Source organism: Lepidochelys kempii, unplaced genomic scaffold (genome assembly GCF_965140285.1).
Source record: "Lepidochelys kempii isolate rLepKem1 unplaced genomic scaffold, rLepKem1.hap1 scaffold_32, whole genome shotgun sequence".
In the NCBI taxonomy this organism is placed as follows: domain Eukaryota; kingdom Metazoa; phylum Chordata; order Testudines; family Cheloniidae; genus Lepidochelys; species Lepidochelys kempii.
In genome coordinates, this window is record NW_027621934.1 from 302031 (window position 1) to 320223 (window position 18193).

The following is an 18193-nucleotide window of genomic DNA, read 5'->3' on the forward strand; positions in this document are numbered from 1 at the left end:
AATGGTTGTTGGTCTGTAGCTCATTGCAGGTCACTGTATTCTGATCATTCAGTGTGTGAAACTCCAGACTGATGGTTCATTTGAAAGTCAGGACACCCGGGTCCTGTTCCCAACTCTATCCCGACAGGTTGTGTGATGGAAGACAAGGCCCTTCGCCTTTCTCAGCCTTCGTTTCTCCCTCTGTCAGTTGGGGAGAACAATCCTCTCACACCTGCCTTCCGGTGGGGGGCGGCTGGGGAGCTGTGGGGACCTGTTTGAGAGCGTCACTTGGAGCACTGTATCGCAGGAGGTGTCCTATTCGGTTGAGTCATTCCAGAGGATGATGTCGGGCAGCAGAACCCCATTTTCCCAACCTCACATTACACAGCTTTGCATGTGAACCAAACCAACCGTGCACACAGGTCCAGAAGCCAGCGATTTCTCCTTTGGCCACTAGATGGCGCAGCAGCCTCCCACTTCCCCCTTCTCCTGGTTAGCGCAATGGGGGTTAGTCTCCCCAAAAAGAACGCCCGTCTCGCTTTGAACGTTCCTTGATGTGCCCCCTGTGGACTGTCATAAATAGAAAGGGAAGGCTAACCACCTTGAAATCCCTCCTGGCCAGAGGAAAAACCCTTTCGCCTCTTAAAGGTTAAGAAGCTAAGGTAACCTCGCTGGCCCCTGACCCAAATGACCAATGAGGAGACAAGATAAAGGGAAGGTTTGGTAAAAATCCTCACCAATTTGCATAGGTGACCACAGACCCAAACCATTGGCCACGGACGAGGCCCTGGGCGAGGAGCCGGTGGGGAACGACGGCCTGGGTCCACCTGCCCTGGCTGCCATCCATCCTTTGGTGGCTGCCCACGTCCCCATTGACCCACTAGACTGCACAGCCCCAAGAGGAGGGGCAACCATCTTGCCTCTGAACTCTCAGCCAAACAGCCCTGCAGTGAAGGGCAGCTACACTGACTCCGGCCGTTGGGCCACACAGCATTGAGAGAGAGAGTAGCCATATTGTCCGTTGCTATCGGGCCACACGGGCGTAAGAGACAGGATAGACATATGGACTCTAAGCGTTGAGCCACACAGCCCCTACGGAGAGGGCGCCCGCACGGACTCTGGTCGCTGGGCCACACAGCCCCGACGGAGCGGGTGGCCGCACGGACTCTGGTCGCTGGGCCACACAGCCCTGGACAGAGAGGGCAGCCGCACGGACTCTGGTCGCTGGGCCACACAGCCCCGACGGAGAGGGCGGCCGCACGGACTCTGGTCGCTGGGCCACACAGCCCCGACGGAGCGGGCGGCCGCACGGACTCTGGTCGCTGGGCCACACAGCCCCGACGGAGCGGGCAGCCGCACGGACTCTGGTCGCTGGGCCACACAGCCCCGACGGAGAGGGCGGCCGCACGGACTCTGGTCGCTGGGCCACACAGCCCCGACGGAGCGGGTGGCCGCACGGACTCTGGTCGCTGGGCCACACAGCCCTGGACAGAGAGGGCAGCCGCACGGACTCTGGTCGCTGGGCCACATAGCCCCGACGGAGAGGGCGGCCGCACGGACTCTGGTCGCTGGGCCACACAGCCCCGACGGAGAGGAAGGCCGCACTGACTCTGGGTGTTGGGACACGCACACTGTGTGGGAGGGCAGCCATTTTGACACTGGGCATTTGGCCAAACTACCCTGAGGCTTAGGGCAGTTATTTAATGTCAACCATGGGACCTCGCCCCTTCACTCCTCAGACATCGCTCATCTGTCACCATGAGACCGACCCCATGACAGAAGACTTTTGGGGTCAAGAGGCAAACAGGAGTCGAAGCAAGGAGTGGCATGTGACCCCTCTAAGAGATCCTCCCACTCCTTTACCATTCTGGGGGTGTTTTATCTCCATGCACCTGCCTCAGGAATGGATTTGAGCAATTGGGGAATGTTCTGGGGCAGAGTGACCCATCCGGAAGTGGGTCACGTGACCTTGCGAGAGCTCCTCCCACTTGGGGTGGCCTCAGCCCCTTAGGACCCACCAGAGAGGGGATTTCACCAAACAGGGTAAGTGCCGTGGTGGGGTGACCTGCCCTCGAGGGGTCCATCACCCCTCCATGAAATCCCCGCACCGTCCTCTACTCATCAGTCAGGGTTTCACACACACGCTTTAGGCCATCCCAGAAGGGAAACGTAAGGATCAGAATAGGCAGTGCCCGAAGGTCTAGGCCAGAAGCCGCCGATCTCTGGAGCTCCATGTTTGCGGGGCTGGCAGCATCGTCCTGGAAGTCGCAACACAACACTGCGGGGAAGAGCTCGTCTCGTTCCAAGGATGTCTTTTGAAGAAACCATGGCCTAGACCTTCGGGCTATACCAATTCTGGATTGGTACACATTTCCCTTCTGAGATGGCCTAAGGTGGGAGTGAAACCCTCGCCAACTGCTAGAGGGTGGTGTGGGGACGTTTTAGAGGGACCACGGGATTCTGTTGCGGGCAGGTCAATCCACTGCAGCACTTCCCTTCTTTGGTCAAATCCCCTCTCGGGGTGGTCCTACGGGGCTGACGCCCACTTCAATTGGTAGAGGACACAGGGAGGAGTTCTCAGAGGGGATATACAACCCCCTTCTGCGTGTTTCACCCTGCCCCGCAACGTCCCCTGATTAGTCAAATCCAGTCTCCGGGTGTGTAAAATGCTGGTTGCGCCTGCCAAATTTTCCTAAAAGAAGGGAAGAAAGGCATGTACCTTTTGGGTTATCTGTCAGGTGGCCATCTTGGACTTGGGAAAAGAAGCTGGTGACCTTTAGCCATTTCCTCTATTAGTTTGGGTTGGGGAGCACACTCCCACGCATGGATTGAATCCGCGTAGATAGGGTCTAACATCCAGGCAGAGACGACGCAAAGAGGGATAGGGAGGGTTTTTAGTTAGGTCTACTCACCCGTTCCTGTGTCCATCATTGAGTCCCTCCCTGACGTCCAATGTCAAGAGAGCAGCAGCCATCCATCGCTGTTCCTGCAAGAGAAGGGAGAGAGAACATCAACCTGACCTCCTGGGTGTAATTGTTTGGGAGACTGGAGCACTTCCAGAGTTAAAGTTTTGTTAATCCCCCCCTTCTCTAGCCTAGCCTAGTCCTTTTCCCTCTCGTAAATAAAGTCTTGTTTGTGTGCTTACCACTGCCTGGCGTTATTTTCTTGTGCTAAGGCAAGTTCTGACAGACTGGCTTTACAAAGGGGACCATGTGGGAAGAATTTACTGTAAGATTCCCTGCATCTTCTGAATGGGGTTTGGGTTCTGCCCTTTTGAAAGGAAGGAAAAATCCTTCCAGGTGATCCTACGGGGCTGAAACCCACTGGGATTACTTAGTAATCTGTCCTCTTCACTACCATGTTTGTGACCCTCTGTGTCATAGGGAAGTAGCCCATGGCTCATTATGCATCTTTGGATTTAAAATGGACACGTGTTGTGTACAGACGAAGAAGGACAACTTTTCAAGTCCAGTGTGCACAGAAATGGGATGGACACTTCAAGGATTGAATACAATGCTTTGATCTTCCATCTGTTCATTAAAGAAAGACAAAGGTGCAGATTTGGGAGGCTCGGCACTCACTTCCTCAGGATCATTCCTCTCCGCGTAATTCCCATGATAAATCTCCGCCCAAGGACGAGCCTGAGGAAGTGTGATCAGGGGAACTACCCAGAGCACCAGATAAATCAGGGCCCTGAGCTGAGAAAAACCAAGCCTTGGAAAGAGGCCCAAGCAGCTCACCCGTCTTGTCCTCAGTCGTCTTGTGTGTGTGTCGCGTGTTGGTGTCGCGTGTGATTTCGGTGTCGTGTTCTCTGCCGTCTTGTGTGTCATGTGACGTGTCCTATGTCGTGTCGTAGGCGTGTGAGACGTCGTGTGTCTCGGTGTCGGTGTCATGGGGGTGTGAGACGTCGTGTGTCGTGTGTGTGTGAGGGTGTGTGTTGTGTTTCTTGGCGTGTGTGAGAGATGTCGTGTCCCGTGCGTGAGCGCGTGAGTGTGTGTCGGCACGTATGAGAGCCGTCGTGTGCCGTGCGTGTGTGTGTCGGCGTGTGTGAGAGACGTGTTTCTGTGTGTGAGGCGTTGTGTGTCATGTGGTATTGTGTGTGTGTGAGACGTGGTTGTGTGTCTGTTTTCTTGAGGGTTTTGTTGGTGTGTGACGTGCTGTGTGTCAGTGTTGTGTGTGATTTTTGTGTGCGTGATGGGTTGTGTGTCGTGTTGTGCGTGTGCGACGTGCAGTGTACTCGTGACGTGCGGTTTACGTGCGACGCGCAATGCGCAACGTGCCTGCAACACGCACTGTGTTGTGTGAGCGACGTGTGACGCGCTGTCTATAATGTGCGACGTGCTGTGTGTGCGACGTGCAACGTGTCAGTGTCGTGTGTGTGTGTCTCAATGTCATGTGTGCCTTTTTGTGTCATGTGCCATTTTGTATCATGTGTCATGTGGTGTGCGTCGTGTGTGTGACATGTAGTGTGTGCGTGCGTGTGACGTGTTGTGCATGTGCATGTGCGTAGTGTGACATCTGCGTGACATGATACGTGAGACATGCAACAAACTGTGTGTGCGACTTTGTGTGTGTGTGACGTACGTGCAACGTGCTGTGTGTCATTCAGTGTGTGTGAGACGTGTTGTGTCGTGTGTCATGTTGAGTGTGGGACGTGTTGTGCATCGTGTTGAGTGTGTGAGTGTGACGTGTTGTGGGTCGTGTTGTGTTGAGTGTGACATGTTGTGCGTCGTGTGTGTGATGTTTTGTGTGTGACGCTTTCCATGTCGTCTTGTGTGTGTGTCTGTGGTGCGTTTTATTTTTGTGTGTCGTGCTGTGTGCCGTTTTGTGTCATCGTGTGTGTGTGACGTGTGTGCGTCCGCGCCTTCGACATATTGTGCGTGTCCGTGTGGGAAGTGCGAAGTGGGATGGGTCAACTTGCCGCCCCCTTCCCCAACACTTTAGCCCCCTGTCGTAAACATGACCCTCCCCCCTCCCCAGGGTGCTACTGACACTAAAACGACCTAAAAGACCCCCTACTTATCACTATTGGTTGCACCCCATTGACACCCACACTTCTATGCTGCTGCTGGCCAAACCCTCCCCCCAAAATCTAAACCCCACCCCCTACCCAGAACCCAACTGGAACCCTGACCCCATAACTAGCCCCCCAACTCGAAACCCCTGAACCAAAACTGTAGCCCAACCCTCACCCCAACCCGAACCTCCAGCTCTGAACCCAGACCCCTGAAGCCTGACACCGCTTTAAGCCAGAGCCCAGTTCCCCATTCCCACCCTGGGCAACAACAGTGCAAACCACACCCTCCTGCCCCCTGCCCAGGGATCCTGCTTCTTACCACCCCTTCTTTGGAAATGAACCTTTTCTTCACTTGCATCCCACACACCTTCATTCTCCTTTGAGGGGTTATTTAGTGACAGGGGTCTACACAAGGCAACTCTTTGCTATCACAGCGTAACAGGACACAGAGACGTGAAAACAGTGCAAACAACATTCCACGAGGTTTCAGGAGGTTTAAACACCCAATACATTTGAACATTGAACAGTCGCTTTGATCTCTACTAACACACACATCCGTTGGCCTGAATACACTCTGACACAAGCTGCTCTGCCAGCGTCACGCCTTGTACAAACATTACTGCAACAGCGTGTAGGGCAGCGTGACCCCCGGGGGTCTGTGAGCTGGTTTCAGGGCGTCCGCAGGACCCCGCAGCTTCGCCTCCCCGCCTGTTCCACCCACCGCCTGTGCTTCCCCGGAGGGATCTCCAGACTGTCAATGCTGCCCGGAGCTTCCCTTCCCTGCCAGGCCTGAGCAACCAGCGCTTGTAACCAGGCCACTCCCAGCCTCCCCGCGGGGAGCGTATGGACACAAACCGGCTGGAGAGCAGTTAGGGCAGGAATCCCTGGAGACTCGGGGAGCATCTTCAGCGGATGAGGGTGACACACCCCACAGGAGCTGAATTTCCCACTCGGGTCTAAGTCGTGCAGCGTGGATGGGGCAGCACTGTTGGGAGGCTCTGTTTGCTGCAGTGGATCCACTGGGGGTTGATGTTGTGGGGGTCGAGTGAAGACCCACTAAATTGACAGCAGAGCGCTCTCCGGTCGCCTTTGGGACTGTGCCGGGAACGGCAGGAGGAAGGGAAGTCGACCGAAGAGCGTCTCCCGTCGACCCAGCCCAGTGTAGACACAGCAGTAAGTCATAGTAAGTCATAGAATCATAGAATCATAGAATATCAGGGTTGGAAGGGACCCCAGAAGGTCATCTAGTCCAACCCCCTGCTCGAAGCAGGACCAATTCCCAGTTAAATCATCCCAGCCAGGGCTTTGTCAAGCCTGACCTTAAAAACCTCTAAGGAAGGAGATTCTACCACCTCCCTAGGGAACGCATTCCAGTGTTTCACCACCCTCCTAGTGAAAAAGTTTTTCCTAATATCCAACCTAAACCTCCCCCCCTGCAACTTGAGACCATTACTCCTCGTTCTGTCATCTGCTACCATTGAGAACAGTCTAGAGCCATCCTCTTTGGAACCCCCTTTCAGGTAGTTGAAAGCAGCTATCAAGTCGACCGAAGCTACGTCAAATCCAGCTCTGTTATTCACGCAGCTGAAGCAGCGTAACTTTGGACGACTTACTGCGGTAGGATAGAGTCAAAAATAGAAAGGGAAGGCTAACCACCTTTAAATCCCTCCTGGCCAGAGGAAAAACCCTCTCATCTGTAAAGGGGTAAGAAGTTAGAAGAACCTCGCTGGCACCTGACCAAAATGACCAATGAGGAGACAAGATACTTTCAAAAGCTGGCGGGAGGGAGAAACAAAGCGTCGGGATCTGTCTGTGTGATGCTTTTGCCGGGGACAGAACAGGAATGGCGTCTTAGAACTTAGTAAGTAATCTAGCTAGATATGCGTTAGATTCTGATTCCTTTAAATGGGTGAGAAATAAGCTGTGCTGAATGGAATGGATATTCCTGTCTGTGTGTCTTTTTGTAACTTAAGGTTTTGCCTAGAGGGATTCTCTATGTTTTGAATCTAATTACCCTGTAAGGTATTTACCATCCTGAGTTGACAGAGGTGATTCTTTTTACTTTTTCTTCTATTAAAATTCTTCTTTTAAGAAACGGAATTTTTTTTATTGTTCTTAAGATCCAAGGGTCTGGGTCTGTGGTCACCTATGCAAATTGGTGAGGATTTTTACCAAACCTTCCCCAGGAAGGGGGGAGCAATGTTTTGGTGAGAATTTTTGGGGGAAAAACGTTTCCAAATGGCTCTTTCCTAATAAAAAACCTGGTTAGACTTTTGGTGGTAGCAGCAAAAGTCCAAGGGCAAAAGGTAAAATAGTTTGTACCTTGGGGAAGTTTTAACCTAAGCTGGTAAAAGTAAGCTGAGGAGGTTTTCATGCAGGTCCCCACATCTGTACCCTAGCGTTCAGAGTGGGGAAGGAACCTTGACAGATAGACACAGTGTGAGGCCTGAGTTTCCCCTGCAGTCTGGATGCTCAAACACCGGCTTGGCAACACAAGTCAGCAAGCCCAGGCCACATAGAGACAGGCTCAGTGTGCAGTGTGGACAGACCCGCAGACAGCCCCAGTATTGTCAAATGAGGAAATCCTTCCTGTGTTTTGACTTGCTGGTAGAAGAGCCGAGTGACCTTGGAGCTCACCGAGCTTCACTGACCAACGCAGCGCTCCAGCACCTGAGCTCTCGGGCTCCCTGCTGAAAGAAAAGCTGAAAGAGCGACCAAGGTCAAAGAGAGGTGCTCGTTTTTGGCCCAGGGCAGGGAGTCCCACCCTCAAAGCGAGAACATTTCTCTCTTTGTCTGTCTGTGTTGGGGCAGAAGCGACAACACGTCCTCCTGCATTGGCTGTTTCAGAGAGTAGTTTCTGACTGTCTTCTCAAAGACAGGGTGCGAAACAGGCATCAAACCTGACTGAGTGGAAACAAGAACGATGCAGCTCGACTGAGCCAGCTGGGAATTGAGATGTGCCCCTTTGCTCGAGTGAAGGAATGACCTGGGAGAGGACTGGAAACCTGACCGGCCAATTCTTAACTTGCACTCTCTCCGCATCTTTCCTCTGAGTGCCGTCACGGTCGCTTCAATGCTCCAGCACCGGACGCCCTGCCAGCTCTGGGCCCGACAAGCTTTCCTTGGGATTGGATTCTGGAGAGCAGGGGGCAGGGAAGCAACAGGTGCATGTGACTCCGTGGTGAGGTTTCCTTGCAAGATGTGTGTGTGAGTCTGTGTGTGTCGGAAGCACTGAGTGTGGCTCTCCCTGAACCCACAGAGGGTGAGGGTGGCGGGAGCGAGACAGTAGAAGTATAAAGGGGCAAGGACGGGCAGAACGATGATGACTGTGTTGTGTTTCATTCCTTAGATGTGGGGCCACCACCTTTCTCTTGAGCCTTGTCGTATCCCAGGGGTAAAACTCACCATCTGTCCAGCTACAAGGGCGTGTTTGTGTTCATTCCTGCGAGCCACACAGGGGTCTGATGTTGCTGCTTCCAATCCTCTGGCTCTGCAGGGAGAAGGGGCAATTCAGGCCATCCCTGAGCTGAGGGAGGGAGATGATTTTCTGACAGGGAGGGAGGCTACTCCTAAAGGTGCTTGGCAGGCAGCCCTCCTTCCCAGGTGCGTCCCGACAACACCCAGTTGAAAAGGGGCCCTCCCCAGCCCTCCTCAGCGCGGTGACAATGAGCGAGTGAGGGAGCGTGGGGGAGAGGGAGCGACAGAGGGGAGGGAGATGGCGTGAGCGGGCCGGGACCACGGCGAAGGGGGGCACAAGGGTGTTCAGTTTTGTTGGGTGCGGAAGTTGGCAACTCGAGATCCAGGGGCAACAACTCCAACCTCCAGAGAGGCTGGGCAGGGGCAGGACATCAGCTTGGAGGGGAGGGGTGGGTGGGGCAGTGACATCACCAAGGCCTTTTGCAGGAACTCAGCCCATTGGGCAAAGGTGGTGGGGAGGGGGTGACCTCACCGAGAGACCCCGACATCAGCCGGGCAGGGCCGAGGTGCAGGGCCAGGGCAGTCTCGGAGACCCGCCCCCCCCGGCTTTGCAGCCGCACGTCTCCTTCTCCAGGTCTCCCCTCGAGGACGGGGAGAGAATTAGGATTCCCGTCTGTGAGCGTGAGGAGGAGCCTCTGTGGAGTTTTCTCCTTTCCTACCCCTGGTTGTGCCAGAAAACGAACGTCCCTTGGACAAGGTCAGAGGCTCCGAGAGGTTTGGAACCTGTTGGGTCTGATGCACCTGCTGCAGGCAGGATTCTCGGCACAGAAAACACTGGCTTAAGGGGCAGAATTTGATTTCCTACCTCGGACTGTGACCCTTGGAATCACTGGGGCCCTTGGGGTTTATCCTTTTTGGTTTCCCTTTTCCTCTTTCCTCCTTTCTCCTCTTCTCTTGCTTCTTTTCCCCCTTTTCCCTGCTTCCCTCCCTCTACCAAGGAGCGGTGTGTGTGGAGTGTGGGTGAAGAAGGTTGTGGATCTGAGAGTGATCCCCTCTGGAGATGGTGATGGGGGAGAGGGTTGGGGGGGGGGGTTAGGGGCTCCGGCTGGGGGTGTGGGGTTCAGGGTGTGGTTGGGGATGAGGGGTTTGGGGTGCAGGTTGCCCCAGGCAGAGAGGACTCCCCCCCCACCCGAGCCCTCTCTTACCACAGCAGCTCACGGCCAGGGCCGAGGCACCTCTCTCCTGGCCGCAGCACCTCCTGTGGGGCTGGTTTGGGGCTGTGGGAGGGGACAGGATTTATTTTTCCTAAGTCAAATGGGGGTAGGGAAGGAGTTACGCTTCATTTTTTACCGTGGAAACTGAGGTCCCGTCTAATCTACAGGACACTATGGAAATAAGACACCACATCACGTGGGGACCTCCCAAGAGCAGAGGGTGCGAGAACTCCAGCAACTGAGAGGGCAAGGGATTTACCGTCAGATTGTTTCAAATGCTGCATTCGTCGGCTGACATTTAACAGCAACGCTTAGCTAACATTGTGGAGAAAGGAATTCTCTGCTAAGGATTCAACGTGCCCCTTTGGCCAACTCCACCCCTTCCCTGAACAGAGTGTGCTCAGAACAACCACCCCCCCACACACAGAGGGAGGGGCTTGCTTGGCTTGTTTTACTTTTTATTTGGCAGCAGCTTTTTCAAAATGCATTTCCTGCCCCTGTTCCCCATGGGAAGCAAGTGGATGGTTGTGGGGAAGGGAACCTCAGCATGGTAGAGCTGGGATTTGGGGAGAGGCAGAGGGGGGTGAAGGGGCAGTTGCAGGGGAGGGAGGCTAAAGGGGGTCAGGTGGGGCAGCTGGGTCTTCCCCCCCCTACAAACAACTGCCCTCCTTCAGCCTTCGGGGGGAATGAGGGGAGGGGGACTGGAGCAGTTGGGGGAGGCTGAAGGGAGTGACGGGAGGCTGAAAAGGTGATGGGAGGAAGGGGATATTTGGAGGGAGGCTGAAGGGGTGATGAGAAGGAGGCCTGGGGCAGAGAGACAGTTGGGGGGCTGCTCATCCCCACGGGAGGGGAGGAGGAAGAGGAGCTGCCCTTGTATCGGAACCAGCTTCTTTATTAGAACTTGGTACTTCCCTGTTCCTGAGCAGGGTCCTGGGATCAAAAGGTTTGACAGGGAACTAGAGAGATTCCTGGCGGCTTGGTCCATCAATGGGGATTAGCCAGGATGGGCAGGGATGGTGTCCCTAACCTCTGTTTGTCAGAAGCTGGGGAAGGGCTGACAAGGGATAGATCCCGGCATGATTCCTGTCTGTTCATTCCCTCTGGGGCACCTGGCACTGGCCACTGCCGGCAGACGGACACTGGGCTAGATGGACCTTTGGTCTGACCCCGTCTGGCCGTTCTTTGCTCTTCTGTTCTTATCACCTGCTCAGTGACATCTGCAAGTAGCTGCCCTCACTCACCACCAGCATCTGCTCCCTGCAACCAAAGGCAGGGAAAATCCCCCTGAAGGGGGGAAACTGGAGGGGAGGGATGGGCAGAGGGACAAAACTGGGAGTGGATCACGGTTTCAGACAGGGGAGCTGCCCTGCCAGATAGGTGCAGAAGAGAAAACCCCCAGATAGAGGGTGGCAGAGGGGATAACAGTTCCCGCAGATGGGGGGAGCCATCAGCAGCCGTTCCAAAAGAGGGTGTGGTGGATGGTAGAAGGATTTGTGTTCCTCACTGGATGGTCCATCTCAGCACCCCCTCCCCAGGGCTGTGGGGTTAAAGGCCCCAGGGGGCCCAATGCCCAGGGACCGCAGCTCTTCTCTCGCTGACATGGTGGAGTGAGCTGCCAGTGGAAACTTGATTCAGGGAAATAGTTTACACCCTCCCCCCAAACCCCCTCAGCATAACGCAAACAGATACTTTGATAAGTGTTAACCCAGTTTCCAAGAATTCCTGGCCAGTTTCCGTCTCTAAAACGTGTCTGCTTGGAGCCTCATAGGAGCTCCAAATATGTCCTATCTGCTGTTCTGATTGCCTGAATGGGTCTCCCTGTCCCGAAACCCCCTGGATTTCTGTCGTTCCGCATCTTTTCATGACTGATTTCTAACAATGTTCTTTGGATGACACTGTCCAGTAGAGCAGGAACCCACCGGAGAGGTCGGAATTAGGAAACCCCGGTGATCCAATCCCCCTGGCCCGAGCTCTTTCCTTATTTAGCCTCAGGGAACCAACTTCCACAGGAGCGCGGGAGAGAGCCTCACCACAGCACCGTGCTTCACACACTGACCTGAAACATGGGGACCCTGGTTCAATCCTTCCTCCCTTGCAGACAGTGGGGGGTGATGCTGGCAGCACCAGCTCATGCTCAGGCCTCCCTGAGCCACAGATCGAGCCCAAAGGCAGGCTTGCCTCGGTGGCAGGACAGAGCAGAGTGCCCAAGGGGAGTGTCTGGGACTCCCTCTTCAGGCTGTTGCCCTGCCTGGGGAGTTGGCTCTTGGTGGGTGAAAGCAAACTATCGAGCTCCCAGTCCCCATGGGGTGTGTGCCCTGGTGTGTAACACTCTGCCCTGAGGTTGGTACTCACGCCCCGAGCTACGCGAGGCAGCTGGACACAGCCCAGGTGAGTGCTGTGAGAGAAGGGTCGGGCTAGGACACCTCCCCCTCCTCAGTCTCTCCCATTCAAGGGCTTGGCTGGCTCCCTGCCCTGTGAGCTGGCTTTTGGGAGTTGTATTGTACGGTGCCTGTGTGGCCCATGCGCTGTACGGGGAGTTTCGGCACCTAACTCCGCTGTGTGGATCCGTGTTGTTCCTGTGATTTTCTAGCTGTCTAAACCCATGGCCTGCGACGCTCAGCATTGCCACACCTCCGTCCCGTCCTGGGCTGCGCCCTGTGTCACCAGTCAGCTCTCTGCAGAGCACAGCTGAGCAATTCCTGATTGACAGGGGTGTGTCCAGGAAAAGAGACAGAGCACAGACTGGAAAGGGACACCTCTCAGCAAAGCCCAAACGCTGCTCCTCGAGGCTCGCTATTGCTTGTGGGTGCTGTGATGGGATCCCCCTGAGGTGCAGCCTGGGACCAAGGGACCGCTGTGCCCCCTGAACCCTCTCCAGCCTGGGCTGTCTCTCCCAATGCCCTGCTAGTGACCAGCAGCACCCCCGCCAGGTGCTGTTATCACCCAGCTTGATCGCATGAATGCTCCCAGAGCCACTCCTGAGTCACACAGGGAGGCACCAGCCGGATCCCCCCAGCTCCCAGCCCTGTATCTCAGGAGTAGGCTCTCTATCGTATGAATTGCTTCCCCACTTCAGCAATGGAAAGTGGCTCGACACCAGCCTTTGATGACTGAGAAATTTACCATCCACTTTAGGGAAACTCACTGCTCAAGTTGAACAGGTCAACACGTTTATTGGCGACAAAATAGAGATTTTAAGTGGTATGAAGTGAATAGCAAAAAATCCAAGTTAGTCACCAAAGGAAATAAACACCTAAGTGCACAGTGTGAACTCTCAACCCTCCTAGACTGGGCAACAACGAGACGAAGCCGTTTTTCTCCCCCTCCTGGATTTTGCAGTCCCTAGCACCCAGATTTCTCCCTTGGAATCTGGGCCAGTCCCCTCAGTTGGAGTCTCAAGTCTTCAGTGTCCTTCTTGCTTGCAGTGTCGGTGGGGGAAGGAGAAAGGCCAAGCATGGGCCCCTGGGTTTGGGTTTGGTTTTTGTACCTTCAGCCCGTGTGCTTGGGAAGCCCCAGTCCAGGCATGTCTGGGGTGGGGGCGGGCATTGCTCAATCTCCCAGCAAGGTGGAGCAATTCCCTTTCTCTGGCCTCATGCAGGTGAATCATTGAATGGGGGCTTCCTTGCTGGGCAATGGCTCTTGATGGGTTGTATCACACCCCACCCGGGGGTTGCTGACCTTCCTTGCTGGTACCTCTGGGGAAGCTCATTTTGGGCTGATTCCACAACTTACAGCATATTTCAGTGAAAACCATCCAATTCTTGTCATTTCATAGGCATTGAGGAGACACAGATCTAGACAGAGAGAAGAGTGACTTTTGGCAGCTCCTCGCCTTTCCCCTGATCCCCTGCATGGCATGGTTTACGTGTAACATCACAATTCAATCCAAGATGAGGAATATGGGGGTTACAGGGCACCTAGAGGAGTAGGATTCGATGTTTGCATTTTGCATAATGAAAGATAAGGGATAATCATGTATTAAATGGATTGATTTATGATAGGATTTGACCATATTCTGCCCACCACCCTTTCTGAGAGCAGGAAGGAACGGCCTCGTGTGCCATTGGTAAAGAGGCATCAGCCAGATTCTGATGTCTGAAGCTGATTTCAGGCAAGAATAGACCAGAACAGTCCTGGTCACCTTTTGTTTTAGGATAAGGTTTCATTACGGTATTTGCTCCAAGGTCTTGTTTCTTATCTGCATTACAAATTAAGTTTTAAAAAGAAAAGGAGTACTTGTGGCACCTTAGAGACTAACCAATTTATTTGAGCATAAGCTTTCGTGAGCTAAAGCTCACTGTGAGCTGTAGCTCACGTAAGCTTATGCTCAGATAAATTGGTTAGTCTCTAAGGTGCCACAAGTACTCCTTTTCTTTTTGCGAATACAGACAAACATGGCTGTTACTCTGAAACCTGAAATTAAGTTGTGTTTCTTCTCTGCATTGCAAAATAAGTTGCCTAAGGTTCTTTTGTAATCCCTTTAGAAACCATATCATCCTTTTCATCCTTTCTAAAATGTTATCCTGTCTGAAAGTCTCCCTGAAATTGTTTGGTGTGAGTGAGAAATGTGTGCATAGTTCAAAATAAAGGTGAAAAACCATCACAAATGTCCAGATGGTCACGAAGAAGTGAGAGATCTGGAAACAGCAGGAGACAATCAGAAAACAGCCACCGTATCCGACGCTAAACATGCTAGCAGCATTGATGACCTCAGCGGCGAGGCAGGCACCCTGAATGCAAGACAAAGAAGAGCTAATGCTGGGAAGCCAACAAAACCACCAAATGATAACGGCAGAAAACCCGGAGATTAACCCCACTTAAGGACTAACGATTACAGAATGACACTGCAAAATCCATCGACGAAAGTGGGAATTGACAAGTCTAAAGCTGGGGTGTTTTGCCATCAGACTCTGGGTTCCGTCCTGCAAAGCCTCGGAGCATGGGATCGCGACCGACGGAGCCCAGCTCCTCGCTTGTGTTCAATCTAACTGGCCATTAGATTGACAAGAGCTACAGCAAACTGGTAACTGTAAAACCATCTGCAGGATGTGTGTGTATGTGGTTAAATATATATGCTTACAGTTGTATTTTCAATAAATGCGGCGTATTGCCTTTTCCCCTGAAAAGATCCCGTGTGCTTCTTATCAGCATAAGATGCTCCCCCAAGGTGTAGAGTGTCACAGACACATCCCATGACTCTGCCCCCAACAACTGGAACTAGGACATGAATGTGGAAGAAACAAGAATTGTTTTAATGGTTTATTTACAGTAACTGGAAAGCAGGTGTTGCCGGCACCCAGTGCCAGAGGCGAGGAACAACAGGGGTTCGCTGCCCTGTGTGCGTCACCCAATAAACACAACGGGGTGGAGAAGCATAAAAGTTTATTTGGAGCTCCAAGGAAGGTACAGGGAGTACAGAATCTCAAATCCTGCACACTGAGCAGGCAGAGTCACATACCTTTATACTCCTTATCTCTATTACATTACACATCAGCCAAGTAAAACTGCTTTGCCTTATATGGGTTACAACAATACTTTTTCCGGCAACTTTTAACGAGCATTTTAGCAATTCCAAACAACAGCACAGCCTGCTTAGCCTTGCGATTAATGAGGCAAATAAGCGGTTATGGCCTTGTAGCTGATTCCTGCCGTTATCCGAACGTGGCACCAGCAAAACCTACACAAAACAGCTCTATCTGCAGCTGCAGCATTATGTTGGGAGTGCAAGGGCTTTCTCAGGCCAGCCAGGACTGAATTCTGTGAAGGGGGGTTGAGCAAAGAGACTTCCTCGACACTCATGGCCTTCCAGCCCCTCGACTTACCTAGTGGCCATGCCCTGGGACCCCAACAATTCCCTCCTTTGAGAATACTCATTCCCATACCTGAGTTTTCTCACCTTTATCTGCTCACTAACAGGCTACGCATAAAATGAAGATCCCCACGCTGCGCAAAACAAGTGTCTTTACACAGGCCCACATACAGCACAGCAGGAATAACACTATTAATACAGGGAAAAGAAGTTTAAACAACAGACTAAACAACCCACTTAGCCAGGGGAAAGGCCCCAGCCAGAAACTAAAGAGCCTAGCCAGTCCTCCCCAGTTTGCTGATGAATGTCTCTTGCCAGTTGCTGCAGGCGTTGTAAATCAGCCTCTATGGAGGGTCCTGCATCTGTGATGTTAAAGCAACACATGCCTGCAAACTCCCGGCATACGTGACCATGGCGTAGAAGCAAATCATCCACTGCCAGGCTGTTCTGTAGCATCCCCTGACGTACCTCCCCTAACCCATGTGAGAGGTGGGCTAGGACAGTGGAGGTTAAATTGATAGCTTTTGCCACCGTGCAGGCAAGGTGCTCTACTGCATGATAATTATGCACCGCCAGCCCAGGGATGCCAACGAAGGAAAAGGCCAGAGCCGCCGCTTCAGCCTCTGAGAAGAAGGTTACCTCTGACTTACAGGTGGAATCGAGGGGAATGCCATCCCTTTTATGTCGGGCAGGCAGCTGCGGGGGATATGGAAAAATCAGGGGGGGCCACGCGGCCGAGAGAGCAGGGGCCTCCAGAACTATTGGCCGGGACATAGGCATATGCACATCTCCCACATATGAGGAACCACCCCATCGGTAGTTTCATGTGCCCATAAGCAAAGGAGATTTCCACACTGTCATTACATTTAAGTTCTCCACTGGTGAGGTTTTCCCCAACGTGGGGAGCATTTACAAACCTCAGACAAGAGGGGGCAAGGGTAATATTGGCCAACCAAAAGGAATACATAGAGGCATCTAGTCTATACTGGGCACGTCCGAGGGCCTACAAATCAGTATAAACAAATGTTTTGTTTATGTCTTTTTAAACAATAATTTGAGTCCAAGATTGTCGGAGGGTGACGTGGTGACGGGCTGGACGGTCCACTGTTCTGCTGGGGGAGGAGTAGACACCACCTTCAGGCGAGAGTGATGGATCCAGTTTTCGTGTCCCTTGACCTTTGCCGCCGTGTGAGAAACCAGCAGGACGGTGTGGGGTTCCTTCCCCTTCTCTTGGAGAGGCTCGTCCTTCCAGGTACGAACAGGCACAGAGGCACCTGGCTGCAAGGAGTGGACAGGGGTATCCAATGGAAGAGGCTGGAAGTCTTTGGTATACCTGTGGAGAAAAGAGAGAACAGCAGACAGAGAGCACATGTACTGAGACAAAAAAACACACCCCATTTCCCACTCCCCTGCCAGAACCGGTGTCCCATTCATAGGCCATGCCCTTCCAAACATAATTTCAAAGGGACTGAGCCCTAATCTACCCTTCGGGAGAGCATGGACACAGAACAGGACGAGGGGCAAAGCATCAGGCCATCGCAGTGAGACTTTTTGAGAGATGCCGTTTAAGGGTCTGATTGGTCCGCTCCACTACCCCACTGACTTGCGGTCTCCAGGGAGTATGGAGTTTCCAGGGGATCTGTAAGGCATGTGAGATGCTTTGAATGATTTTTGACGTGAAGCGTGTCCCACTGTCAGATTCCATCCACTGGGGGAGTCCAAAGCGAGGAATGATCTCCTTAACAAACTTGAGGGCCACTGTCCTGGCAGTGCAGTTACGGCATGGGAAGGCTTCTGGCCATCCGCCGAACCGATCCACTATGACAAGGAGATATTTGAGCCCTTGGGTCCGGGGAAACTTGGTAAAGTCGATTTGCCACACCCGTCTGGGGCCTGGAGTGGGTTCCAGGGCAGCTGGTGGCACTGGATGTCCTGGTCGGGGGTTATTCTTTTGGCAGACTAAACAGTCAGCTTGTACCTGGGCAGCCAGGGGTTGCAGTCCAGAAGTGATAAAGTATTTTTCCATCAGTTGGATAAGTGCTTCCCTGCCAGCATGAGTGGTCTGGTGCAGTTTCTGCAATACTGGCCAGATCAGGCCCTTTGGTAGAAGGACCTTCCCTTCCGGGGAATGGAGCCATCCCTTCTTTTCCTGAAGACCGAGTTTGTCAGCTAGTTTTTTTTCTTCACTAGAGTACTGAGGAGTCGGAAGCTCCCCCACTGATGGGATAAGGGCAGCATATGGGCACTCTCAGTCTGGGGGGACGTCAGGGTGGCAGCATGCTTAGCCTCTCTATCTGCCCTAGCGTTACCCCTGGCCACATCTTGATCCTCCCTCTGATGGGCTTTACAGTGTACCACCGCCACTTCTGAGGGGAGTTGTACGGCCTCTAGAAGCCGGAGAACTTGGGGCCCGTACTTTACTGGAGAGCCTTGAGCTGTCAGCATTCCCCTCTGCTTCCACAGGCCAGCATGAGCATGCAGCACCCCAAAAGCATATTTGGAATCAGTAAAAATATTGACTCACTTCCCTTTTGACAGTTCAAGTGCACGGGTCAGGACCACTAGTTCGGCAAGCTGGGCAGAGGTCCCAGTAGGCAACCTCTCGGCCTCCAAGCTATCATGGAGGGTCACGACAGCATAACCCGCCCTCCTTTGCCCCTCCATGACAATGCTGCTACCATCAGTGTACCACTCATAATTTGCCTTTGGGAGCGGCTGATCCTTTCAGTCCTGGCGGCTGGAATATTGGGCATCTAT